Source organism: Chiloscyllium plagiosum, chromosome 17 (assembly GCF_004010195.1).
Source record: "Chiloscyllium plagiosum isolate BGI_BamShark_2017 chromosome 17, ASM401019v2, whole genome shotgun sequence".
In the NCBI taxonomy this organism is placed as follows: domain Eukaryota; kingdom Metazoa; phylum Chordata; class Chondrichthyes; order Orectolobiformes; family Hemiscylliidae; genus Chiloscyllium; species Chiloscyllium plagiosum.
The window spans coordinates 3,971,089-3,985,073 of NC_057726.1; positions in this window are offsets into that span (position 1 = coordinate 3,971,089).

Genomic DNA, 13,985 nt, shown 5'->3' on the forward strand with positions numbered 1-13,985 from the left:
CCCACCAACACACTAAAACAGCAGCTAATGAACTTGGTAACATCTTCAGTGAGCCTCAGGCGAAGCAGTGTACGTGATCCCTGCTTTCTATTCATATGTTTGGGTTTCTTTGGGTCGGTGCTGTCATTTCCTGTGGTCTACAGGGAAACAACGTATACGAACCAAATACTGAACTACAGAAGCAATCATCCCAACATCCACAAATGAAGCTGCATCAGAACATTATTCCAACGAGCCACCACGCACTGCAGCACAGAGGAACTACGCAGAGCAGGGGAAATTCACCTATACGGTGTATTCAAAAAGAACGGGTACCCAATGAACACAGTCCGCCGATTTCTCAGCAACAAACCCAAACAAGCAGACAAAACATGTCCAGAAACCCGAGCCACTCTCCCCTACATCAAAGACATCTCGGAAATGATTGCCAAACTACTCAGACTCCTTGGCATCATGGTAGTCCACAAACCCACCAACACACTAAAACAGCAGCTAATGAACTTGAAAGAAAAAGACAACAAGCAAAACTAATATCATTTACAAAATACCCTGCAAGGATTGTAACAAACACTACACTGGACAAACAGGCAGAAAACTAGCCACCATGATACATGAATGCCAACTGGCCACAAAACGACATGATCCTCTCTCACTAGTATCCTTATATACAGATAAAGATGGACACCACACATCCATCTTAGGACAAGCCAAACAGACATGCACGAGAATTCCTAGAAGCATGGCATTCCAACTGGAACTCTATCAACAAATACATCAAGTTAGATCCCATCTACCACCCCCTGAAAAAAAGAACAGGAAATGTCATCATCACCAAAAATGACATCACCACAGGAAATGGCATCACCAACCCAAAGAAACCCAAACATATAAATAGAAAGAAGGAATCATGTACACTACTTTGCCTGAGGTTCACTGAAGATGTTACGTAGTAGGGTGACGAAACGTCTGGAAATGAACCTCCCAGCTCAGCGAGCAAACCTACATCCAGAACCTCAATCTGAGCTACAAATCTTCTCAAAGCTTGCTAAATTCAGATGTTGATAAGCATTGATTTTAACTGCACTTGCTTTAAAATTTATAAAAACTGAAAGACCTGTGGATGCTGTAAATCAGAAATTGCTGGAAAAGCTCAGCAGGTCTGGCAGCATCTGAGGAGAGAAATCAGAGTTAACATTTCAGGTGGAGTGACCCTTCCTCAGAACCCAGACTTAACTCTGATTTCTCTGCACAGATGCTGCCAGACCTGCTGAGCTTTTCCAGCAATTTCTTTCATTTTTGCTTTAAACTCTATTAATTTGCATAGAGTGAAACTAGACAGAGGGTGACCCAGGCACTCAGTACAGCACTTGCTGAATTCATTCTGATACAAAGTGTGCTAACCATAGTCAGAGTAACCACAGGAAACCTCTCAGCTCTAACACCCACAACCCCACATCCTCTCACTGCCCAATAAATCTCAGAAATGAATATTATGCATTCGGGTGAATCTTGATTTCGCATTTATAATGATGCAATGCACCCTGTTCTAATACCTGTTGGAGGCAGTGCTGTAGGGATCAGGGTAGTTGTTACCATGATATCGTGCTTCACTGACAATGTAAGATGTCACAAGGCCCACTCTGCTCCCATCTTCAAACTGAGCATACACCTCTCTCTGGAGAGGCAATGGCCTAATGATATTATCACTAGACTCTTATTACAGAGACCCCAGGTCATGCTGAGGGGACCCAGGATTGAATCTGCAGATGGTGGAATTTCAATTCAATAGAAATGTCGAATTAAGAGTCTAATGATGACTAAGAAACAATTGCTGATTGTCAGAGAAAACCCATCTGGGGACGGAAACTGCCATCCTTACCTGGTCTGACCTACATGTGACTCCAGACCCACGGCAATCTGGTTGGCTCTTAACTGCCCTCTGGGCAATAAATACTGGTCCAGCCAGTGATACCACATCCTGTGAATGAATAGAAAAATCCCAATGTTTCAGCACTTTGCTGCAACATTCTCTTGGCCCATCCCACCCCAGCCCACTACGGACCCTCATCCGCCACACCACCCCAGCCCAGTACAGACCACGTCCTGACCCCCATCCCTAGCCCAGTACAGACCACGCCCTGACCCCCATCCCCAGCCCAGTACAGACCCCCATCCCATCCCACACACCCAGCCAGCTGGTACAGGCCCTCACCACCCTGCTCGGAGTGTTAGCCCACTTCTTATATCTTATTCAGTTTCTTGTTTTCAGTTACTGAGGATTCAATGTCATGTACATCATCAAACATTTGGTCAAACTGCCAAAAGTCTCCCAGCTGTTAAAAGTTCCCCAATCTCTGGTCACATGTCCCCTTCCTCCCAGCCTCACTGCTCCTCCAATCAGAGAGTCTGCCTCTGACATTTTAAAAGATATTCCCTTTGGGTCTGAAGGTCAGAACGGAGACACTGAACTCTAGCACAGGAAGACCGACTGGTCCACCAACCCCACTCCCCGCTCCAGAGCAGCTGGAGAATTGTAACTCAACTCTCAACCTCCCTCAACTCCTGAGACAAACAAGGAAAAGTAAGAGGAAATCACTAGAGCAGTCAGGGGAGGTTTACTCTGGAGACTGTGACCAAATCTGTGCAGAACACAGTCAAATCCACATCTGACTGACTCACTCACAGGAGATAATCTTAACTGTGTAGTTCCTGCTGGTACAAAGATGCATATCCAATACCTCCTAATTATCACAGCTCATCAAAATCACCCATTTCTGTCGCACAATCTCCCTTATACCAGGAAAATCTCTCACTACATTGTCCTTAAATACCAGTGTCCTTCATGCTGTAGTGTATAAAGAGTATGTGGTTGTGTCTAATTGATGTAATATACTGGGAATGATATATTGGTGGGGGGTATATTCAGATTATAGAAAGTAGTGGTGTGATCTTGTAGCCATTACATGGTCACAAGTTGATGGGAAATAAATATTCAGGAGTGTGTGACTTTTCAAAAGTCGTTGATCGAGGTATACAAGATAATGAGAGGACTGGATTTAGTCAATAGCCAGAGACTTTTCCCCAGGGCAGGATTGACTGGTACAAGGGGTCATAGATTTAAGATATTAGGAGAAAGGTATAGAGGGGACGTCAGAGGTAGGTTCTTTATGCAGAGAGTTGTGAATGCGTGGAATGCGTTGCCAGCAGTGGTGGTGGAAGCAGAGTCACTGGGGACATTTAAGCGACTGTTGGACATGCACATGGATAGCAGTGAGTTGAGGGGTGCGTAGGTTAAGTTATTTTATTTTACATTAGGATTAACCCTTGGCACAACATCGTGGGCCAAAGGGCCTGTTCTGTGCTGTACTTTTCTATGTTCTATAACAAGGATATATCCCAAGGAAGAAGAAGGATGCTAAGGATAAACTAACCATAACTAACCAGGGAAGGTAAGGATAGTACCAAATTACAGTGTGGTAAAGATTAGCAATAAGACAAAGGATTGTGCAAGTATTAGAAAGGAACTAAACAGAGGGAAAAAATAGCTTTCAGGGCAAAATAACAAGCCATATAAATAAAGATAGAAAGAGCTTCTTTAAACAGGTCAAAGGGAAGAGAGAGTTGAAAATGAACATTGAATGACGCTGGGAAATAATAATGGGGAACCAGGAAGTGATCACTGTGTTGGGTAAATGCTCTGCATCATTTTTCTCAGTCAAAGGAAATGGTGAAAACAAGTAAAGAGGTCTTTCCAAACTATACAAGACACCAATACAACCACAGCTGCACTATCGTGGCATTGGAGGCAGTCCAGAGAAGTTTCACTCAGGTCCCAGGTATAGCGGTACTGTCTTAACAAGGAGAGTCAAGAGCGTGGTGCTGGAAAGGCACAGCAGGTCAGGCAGCATCCGAGGAGCAGGAAAATCAATGTTTCGGGCAAAATTTCTTCATCAGGAAACGAGGAGAGGTTGAGTAGATTGGGCCTGTACTCATTGGAGTTTAGAAGAATGAAAGGTGACCTTATTGAAATGTCCAGGATTCTGAGGGAACTGGACAAGGGAGATGTGGAAAGGTGGGAGAGTCTCAGTCTAGTGAGCATTGAGTTTGCACATTCTCCCCGTGTCTGCATGGGTTTCCTTTGGGTGCTCCGCTTTCCTCCCACTGTCCTAAAATGTGAATTGGCCATGCTAAATTGCCTCATAGTGTGAGGTCAATTAGTCAGAGGGAAATGGATCTGGGTGGGGTTACTCATCGGAGGGTCGGTGTGGACTGGTTGGGCCGAAGGGCCTGTTTCCACACTGTAGGGAATCTAATCTAATCTAATCTCAGATTAAAGGCAGAGATGAGGAAGAATTTCTTCTCTCAGAGGGGAGGAAATCTGTGGGATTCTTTCCCACAGAGGGCTGTCGAGGCTGGATCATTCAGCATATTCAAGGTTTAGAGAGACAGATTTTTAATTAGGAAGGGAATTGAGGGGAAGGGCAGGCAAGTAGAGTTGAGGATTATCAGATTAGCCATGATCTCATTAAATGGTGAAGCAGATTCAATGGGCTGAATGGCCTCCTTCTGCTCCCATATCTTATAGTCTAATTATGTTATATATAATGGGTATGGGATATTAGGGATGACATCTAATTGATATGACATTTAGGAGTAGCGTTGTATGGGTGTGGTCTATTGCATATGTGTATACTGGGGATGTTATATAAAGAATGTGTTTCAGTCAGTCAATGTCGAAAATACTTTGGGGTGACCCACTAGAAGTCATTACAATGATCGAGGCAGTGTCTATAGACTAGAGTACAGGTGTTGCACTTGTCCAGGAGACCAAAACACAGTCTGAAAGGCCTTATTGTGGCATAGTGGTAGTGTCTGAACTGAGAGGCCCAGGTTCAAGTCCCCCCTGCTCCAGAGGTGTGTAACAACATCTCTGAACAGGGTGATTAGGAAAAATAAGTTAAATAAAAGAGAAACTTCGGACTGTAGTTACAAGACAGTCCCGATTAATGTCAGTTGGGAATTCAGGAGAAACAAATACAGACATTGCTGTTCCGGGTGTAATTCAAGCCAAACTAGAGAAGTAGGTAAGAGGGGAAGGGAGCAGGAGGATATCAGGATATGCCAGAGTGATAAGTGTGGTGGAGTTGGGCTGAATGGTTGTCTGTAATTTAGGTTCATGTTCATGATCTCTGTGTTACACTGGGAATGTGATGTATTTTGTACACTGTGTATCAGGTGAACAGGAAAGTTGTCACAGTCCCAGAGGACCATAGGCCTGCTCTCTCATTAGAGACAGATGGCTGGGGTGGCCCTGGTTGGGTCCATGGCAATAAACAGTACATCTTCCACACACTGCATTACACATGTTGGTATATTCAGTACTTAATATATTATGAACACCACACATTATGGAGCTGTTCTATTGGTTATGTGATGTATGGTATATCATGACATGTGTGTTACATGAAAGATATGGGGTGGAGTTTGCTGATTACATAGGGATTGATCATTTGGGATATTGTCTATTGAGTCTGTGCTTCTGCAATTCTCAACTAGAGTGTCTCCTTCCCATGGAACGAAGGAACCATTCCAGTGAGGAGCAGTATCATGGATAGGCTGGAGAGAGGCAGAATGATAAAGGCAGGATCAGACAATATAAACAGGCACACACTCTACTCACTCTGATATGGAAATGCAAATTGTACTTATGTTGAAGGTTTCATTAATTAAGAGCAATCATTGTTGATATTTAAATGAAATGTAAAACTCTGCTGTCCTCTCGATGTTGGAAGACTCTCTAACACATGCTGTTTAATGGAAGAATCCCACTTCATATGGGCTTCCCTTGCATTACTGTGCCTGATGAGAACAAGTACTAAATATTTTGGTAAAATAAGTGCCTAACTCTACCTTTGATGTTGTAATCTCCATAAAGTAATTCCAGTACAAGGAACTGTCTCAGTGACTCTAATTCTACTGCAGTGTCCATTGACATCACAATGTTAGTGAAGGTGTTGGAGTTGGGGCGGGTTTGCAACAGGACTCACAATAAACTCTCTGTTTTCCATCAGAGCTGTGGTTTATGTTCTTTTGGGAACATCTCTCCCCCAAACTCAAAGCAGCCAACTCCCGCCCACCATGTCAATCCTCCCTTTGGAGTATCACATGCAGAATACCGTATCAGGAACACCACCCCCTGCAAGTTCCCCTCCAAGCCACTCACCATCCTGACTTGGAAATGTATCACCATTCCTTCATTGTCGCTGGGTGAGAATCCTGGAATTCCCTCCCTAAGGGCATTGTGGTCAACCCACAGCACATGGACTACAGCAGTTCAAGAAGGCAGCTCACTCCCACCTTCTCAAGGGGCAACTAGGGATGGGCAATAAATGCTGAGTCCAGCCAGTGACACCCATATCTCACAAATGAATAAAAACAAGTTACATTTTTCTCAATGTTAGGAAGGATAACTTTGCACTGGAATTGGAATTGGTACACTCAGCTAATGTCTGGGATGAATGAGTTATTGTGTGGGGAAAGGTTGGACTGATCCTCTTTGGGATTTAAAAGGATGAAGGGAGATCTTATAAGATTCTGAGAGGGTAGCTGCTCAGAGGCTGTTTCCCCTTGCGATGGAGTCTGTAACTAAGGGAGATTCCCATTGAAGATGGAGATGTGTAGAAATTCCACCAGTGAGCACAGATAGTTGGGAACACTGTGGTGTCTCATTAATGTCCATCAAGGAAATGAACCTATGATCCCCATGCAGGCTGGGCCAATAAGTGACTCCAAACTCAGACCAATGTTGTTGACTGGTAGCTGCTCCCATTTCACTCCATCGATCAGTTTGAAGAAATTCAAACCAATGGTTCAGGGTGGCTCAGGGCCGTCCCCCAGGACACATGGAGCTTGAGGTGAATACTGGCCCAGCCAATGCCATGACCCTGGAAGGAATAATTAGAATGAAACAACTTTTCCATTTCAGGCTGGCAGCTTCAAAGAGGAAATTTAATCTAGAAATTACAACACGCATTTCTGTGATCAAAGAAAATGCAGCCACTGTGATTTGCTTTGGCATTTCCTCCCAATCTCCTCCTCTGATCAAAGAACGCCAAGAATGTGAAACCTGGCCCATTCAGTGCTTCAGCTCTCTGTGTCAGCAATAACTCACTTAAGATCTCATCCCCAAATCAGGAAGATGTGGGCTCCAAGTTCCATTCCAAACACTTACGTGCAAACCCCAGGCTGATCGAACCAGTGCACAACTAAGGGAGTGCTGCACTGTCGGATGGTCAGCACTAAGGGAGTGTTATGCTGTCAGAGGGTCAGTACTGAGGGAGTACTGCACTGTCGGAGGTTCAGTGCTGAGGGAGTGCTGCACTGTCGGAGGGTTGGTAGGGAGTGCCACACAGTCGGAGTGTCAGTACTGAGGGAGCGCTGCACTGCCAGAGGTTCAGTGCTGAGGGAGCACTGTACTGTTGGAGGGCCAGTACTGAGGGAGCACTGCACTGTTGGGAGGTCAGTACTGAGGGAGCGCTGCACTGTCAGAGAATCAGTATTCAGGGAGTGTTGCACTACTGGGTGATCAGGGCTGAGGGAGTGCTGCACTGTCAGAGGGTCAATACTGAGGGAGTGCCGCAATGTTGGAGGGTCAGTGCTGAGGGAGTGCTGCACTGTCAGAGGGTCAGTGCTGAGGGAGTGCCGCAATGTTGGAGGGTCAGTGCTGAGGGAGTGCCATACTGTTGGGGGGTCAGTACTGAGGGAGTACCGCACTGTCGGAGGGTCAGTACTGAGGGAGCGCCACACTGTCAGAGGGTCAGTATCGAGGGAGTACCGCACTGTTGGAGGATCAGTGCTGAGGGAGTGTCACACTGTCAGAGGGTCAGTGCTGAGGGAGTGTCACACTGTCAGAGGGTCAGTGCTGAGGGAGTGTCACACTGTTAAAAATGCCATCTTTCAGATGAGGCGTTAACCTAATGCTGCACCTATTCTCTCAGATGGAGCTACTGCATCCATGGCATTATTGTAAAGCAGAAGAGAGGAGAATACCCTGGTCTAACTTGAATCCTCCAATAACATCACACAACCTGTTCACTTGTTCACAGTGGGATCTTGCTGTGTGTATATTGTCTGTTGTGTTTCCAACATGACAGCTTTGTCTACACACAGAAAAAGCATTTCATTTGTGTACAGAGCTTTGGAACATTTTCAGTTGAGAATCATGCAGTGGGCCCAGTTGAGAGACTTGTCATCCCGATGAGTTTGCCATGGGAACAGACTGCTTTGAGCTCACTCTGCAGATAACTGTGATAGCGTGTTACTGAGAGAAAGGGAGTGTGAAACTAAATTTCTCCACTTTGACAACCATGTGGAGGAGATAGCAGTGTTGGGAACAGACTAAAATATGTTACTGGCAGAGTCAGGCTTGCAAAGGAAGATTGGGGCTAGATTACAAACAGATCTGAACTCAAATGTGGAAGGGACAGAGCTGGGAGCCTGTCCCCAGTGAGTTAAACTCCCCCGCACAGATAAATAGAAATGACATTCTTCCGTTTTTTTTAAGGGCAGATCTATTGAAAACACAATCTTGTCAACAGACATCCTGGCTGTACCTATCGAGAGAATTGAAAAGTCTGAGACATAGGGACACCTTTATGGAGATAAGACCTTATGCTTTAAGATCCGGATGATTTTCTTACCTCTGGCTTTTTAAAAATTTCTGCTTTTAAAAAAAATTCTAGTTTTGTAACTAAAATGGTGGGGGATAATGATGTCTTTGTACACTTTTCAGTGCATTCCTGTACACCAGTACACATGACAATAAAATCTAATTCTAATTCTAACTTGGGAGTTTCCAAACATTTGGGACTCACAGTATGACCCTGCGTGAGATTCAGAGAGGTCACAGAGATGAAAGGACATTTTTAAAAAGTTCCCTCTTTATTTAATGGGTTTCTATAAATACATTTTAAAAAGTCAATGAGGATAGATAGGCCCAGCCATGATCATGCCTGGTGATTGCTAATGGATGGAAACTTTAATAAAAGGGCTTCACTCGAACTGAGAAAAGCTTTCCTGCAATAAATGAGTGACTCACTGTCACATTTTCCAACTTACAGCCAGCGAGAAATGGATTAACCCAGCATTCTCCAGCACCGAGTCTGTAAAGCCTGCTCATCTGGCCCAGTCCCTCCTTCTCACACTGCCCCGCATTTGACAGTATCCTGTCCCCACACACCCCCTCCCCCCAATAGGGCACTGCTGCCAACCTCCCCCTCCCCCCCCACACCACAGTGCCCTGCCCCCTCCCACACCCCTCCACCTAATGGGGCACCGCCATCACCCCCCACACCACAGTGCCCTGCCTCGCCTCCTGGTGGATGCTGCCCTCCCCCCCACACCCTCAATGTATCCCACTCCTTACTGTCTCACCCCTCCCCATTGTGTTCTGCACATCCCACCACTGCATTCTGCCCTCCTTTCCTCTGCTCCCCCTCATTATCTCCTGTCCCAACAGTAACATTCTTGTGAAAATTGTTGAAAAGATGCAGTCTTTATTTTCATTTTGCGAGGGACGGAGTATCCTTGTCAACTCTCAGTTATTCTTTAAATGAAATAATTTAAAGTTATATCTTTAACCTGATAATCATTCCATTTGTAACCTGCTCAGCTGCCAATGTGTGAATTTCCAAAGTGATTTTAAATCATTGTCACTGCCTTACAAGATTGCTGTAAATTAATTTTCTTTCATTTTTATGTCCTGTTCATGGCAAGTATTAATATATTCATTGGTTCTCTTCTTTTACCCTTTCTCCTTCACCTTTCTATGCCCATTCTTCCATATTCAGTGTGTACAGAATTATTGAAAAGGGCTGCAATGGAGAAGGGAAAATCCCAGAATCCTCTGTGCATATGAAAGCCACCTATTAAAACAGTAGGTCTGGCAATTAAGAAAAAACATATTGTCATACGATTTGGGGGTTTGCTAACTCATATGTTAGACTTCTAGGAGAGTTGACACACCTGGAGGGAGCAGTTAAGATTTACCCACACTTTGAATTCTAAAATTCTCAGCCTGGTGTTCAAATCCCAGGATGGTCTCACCTCTCCCTGGCTCATTTACTCAAAACTCTCAGCCTTCCCTCTGAAAACTCTGTGACGCTCCAATTCTGGTCTCCTGTTCATTCTGAGTTTAGTCACTGGTGGTTATGCTTTCAGCTACCCAAGCTGTAAAGTACCTATGCCTCCCTCTTCCTTTACAATGATGCTAACCAGCCAGCTTCAGACCAGGACTGTCACTCGTTCTGTGGCTCGGTGTTGCACTACACTGCAAGGCAGATTGGTCAAGGAGCTGGCAAAGTCAAGAACTGTATTCAAGCTTAGACATTATGGTAACACAACCTTTTAATGCTAAATACTATTCCATGTGGTAACATAGATATACCAGGTTCTGATTTATGATGACATTGCGTAGGGACTAATCTAACTTCTTTTTGCATTCATACTGACGTGCTCTCAAGGCTCTAGCTCTCCTATTCTAGTCTGATAAAGAATAGTCTGGTGTGCTCTTCTAGAGATGTCTAACTCCGCCCACACTGTGCTATGTATGCTCAGTGGAGTGCAGCTGCATGACATCATCACAAGGTTGCTCCAGGGTCCTGAAGCCCTTACACAATAATCATCTCCCCTTATAGCGCCTCCCGTAGTTCAGTGTTAAACTTGTATTTCACTAAGCACCTTGGGAGATTTTATTGTACAAAGGGACTATGGAAATTCAAGCTGGCATTGTGCAATAGGAAATGTGTTGCCAAAGCAGAAATATCATTGCCAGTTATGAATTTCCTACTGTTCTTCGGTAGACTGTTGATGTATGAACCAGGTATTATCTTTCACTTTATATTAAGATCTTGTTTCAAGAATGTTAAACTGTATGGATGTCTCAGGTTAACCTGTATGGATGTCTCAAGCTAGCTCTGAGCACTGTGTCCCCCTCCCTCAGAACACTGCTGGAAGGCCACTAGTGTCAAGAAAGGCTGGAGAAATGGATTTGTCAATTCCAACTGAGATGGGTCTATACTCTCTGGAGATTGGAAGGACGAGAGGAGGTACACAAGTTGTTAAAGGGATTGACAAAGATGATGTGGAGAGGATGTTTCTCATACAGGGCACTCTAAAATGAAAAGTCATGGCTTTGGGATAAGGGGGAGCAGATTTAAAACAGAGATGAGGAGGATTTACTTCCCTCAAAGGGTCATATTTCTGTGGAATTCACACCCCCAGAGTGTGGTGGATCCTGGGATATTGAGTCAATTTAAGGAGGAGAAAGACACATTATTAATTAGTAACAGGTTGAAGGGTTATGGGGAGTGGGCAGGGAAGTGGAGTTGAGGCTGAGATCAGCCATGATCATATTAAATGACAGAGCGGATTCCTGGGGCTGAACGGCCTCCTCTTGCTCCTATTTTCTTGTTGTAATGTTCATATATGATAGGTTCTTATGTTCATACATGACAGGTCTACAGAAAAGGATTCTGTAAGATTGTAACCCAGACAGATTACAATCAGACTATAAATGGCACAGGGCCATTTAAATAAAATGTTGAATGAGCAGAATATAAATGTGTATGTCCAAGAACAGGAAGAGGCCATTCAGCTGCTTGAGATCCTTCAGTCATCCATTTTTAAAACATGTATTAATCAGATCAGGGTGTCACTGGCTGGGCCCAGCAGTTATTACCCGTCCCTAGTTGCCTCTTGAGAAAGTGGGGGTGAGCTGCCTTTTTGAACCGCTGCAGTCCACGTGCTGTGGGTTGACCCACAATGCCCTTAGGGAGGGAATTCCAGGATTTTGACCCAGTGACACTGAAGGAATGGCGAATATTTCCAAGTTAGGATGGTGAGTGGCTTGGAGGGGAACTTGCAGGGGGTGGTGTTCCCATGTAACTGCTGCCCCTGTCCTTCTAGATGGAAATAGGATTGAAAGGTGTTTTGATGGAGCATTAGATAAAGCTGTACTGAATCTTATCAAGAACTATGGAACAGAGACATGTAAATGTTAAGAATTTAGTGACCTCAGTCTGAAGAGTTTAGAAATAGAATAACAGAAATTTAAACAATCCCTCCAACCTTCGATTAGATTCCAGTCTGTTACTCACTCCTGGGTATCTGTTATTTTATTTATAAACCACCCTGAACCCCTTGATTAGATTCCAGTCTGGAACTCATTGCCAGGTATCTGTTATTCTGTACATAATCCACCCCATACCCTTCAATGAGATTCCAGTCTATAACCCATTCCCGATTTCTGTTATTCTGTATATAAACCACCCCAAATCCCTCAATTAGATACCAATATGTAACTCCCACCCGAGTACCTGTTACTCTGTATATAAACCACCCCGAAGCCCTCAATTAGATTCCGGTCTGTAACTCTATCCTGGAAAATCTGACAATCTCTCTCTAGAATTCCTATGAACTCTTTGAGAAAAATAAACTATGATTAGATTGCAGCATTTTATTTATTTTGTTCATATGAAATAGTGACCTGGGCTTGTACAAATCTGTTCAATGAGGACTGTTATCCTCAGGCCATTTTATGGACTGGAGCTGTTTCAATGTCTGCCATTTTTGCCATGTTAGGAGTCTGTCAGCTCAGTGCAGTGGGGACGGTCAGTGTAGCTGGAATATTTCTGTCTCTAGTTAATCACCTGCGGCTCATGACTTCTCGATATCAGACACATTTACAGGAAAACTGGAGACTGCCCACTGATGGAGATGGGTCAGCCCATTCCTGCTTCTAAGGAGGTTACCGAGTGTTTACCAAATAGAAACTGCAGTTTCCCAGCCTCCATGTCAAAACCTGGCTTTGAAGAGCATCTATCAACACCTTGCCTATAAATACACTTCAGGGACCTAACTGACGTGAATATGTATGTGTGCAGCTTTTTATAGTGAGGATTAGATTAGAGCTTTTTATTTTGGTTCAAGCATTTGCTATTTATAACAGTGACAGTGCATGGGCTTCAGGCATGTGGCTAGGCTCTGTGTACACTCTTCATTCAGGCTGAAGTGACAAAACCTGACAGGGGCCTGAGACAGGAATCGGGAATTGGGAGCTCGCTCATCAGATCTGGGGCTTGGATCTTCAGAGTTGGAGTTTAGGGCCTTGGATTTGGGGACTGAGGCCTTGGAGACGGAGTTTAGGGCATTGCATTTAGGGAATGAGGCCTTGGAGTTTAGAGCCTTGGATTTGGGGACTGAGGCCTTGGAGTTGGGTCCTTGGATTTGGGGACTGAGGCCTTGGAGTTGGAGCCTTGGTTTTCTGGACTGAGGCCTTGGATTTGGGGACTGAGGCCTTGGAGATGGGGCCTTGGATTTGGGGACTGAGGCCTTGGAGATGGAGTTTAAGGCCTTGGATTTGGGTACTTGGGGCCTTGGAACTGGTGGTTGTGGCCTGGCATTTAAGACCTGGCCCTGAATCTAGGTCCTGTGGTTGATGTTGCCAAGTCAAATGAACGAGGTTTGAAGTGTGAGAGATGATTTTATCAAAAGATACATGATTGTGAGGGGAATTATCAAGGGGGGCTATTGGGAGGATGTTTCCCTGTGAGGAATCAAAAGAAGATGCCTCCTATACGCAAATAAGATATTTTTCTCTCACAGGGATTTTAGTCTGAGGCTGGGTCACTAAATCAAGGCAAAGTTTGAGAGATTTTTGATTTACAAGTCAAGAGTTGTGTGCAGCAGGAAGGAGACTGGAGTTGAGGCCTCAATCAGATCAGCCATGTCGTATTGAATGACAGGGCAGGTATGAGGGGCTGAATGGCCTACTCCTGCTCTAGTTCTTTGTCACCTGCATCCTCTTGGCAGCTCACTTTTCTTTAACAATCGAAACAAACAATCTCTTCTTTACCCATATTGGGACATTCTCGATTCAGAGTTTAGATTAGAGTGGTGCTGGAAAAGCACAGCAGGTCAGGCAGCTT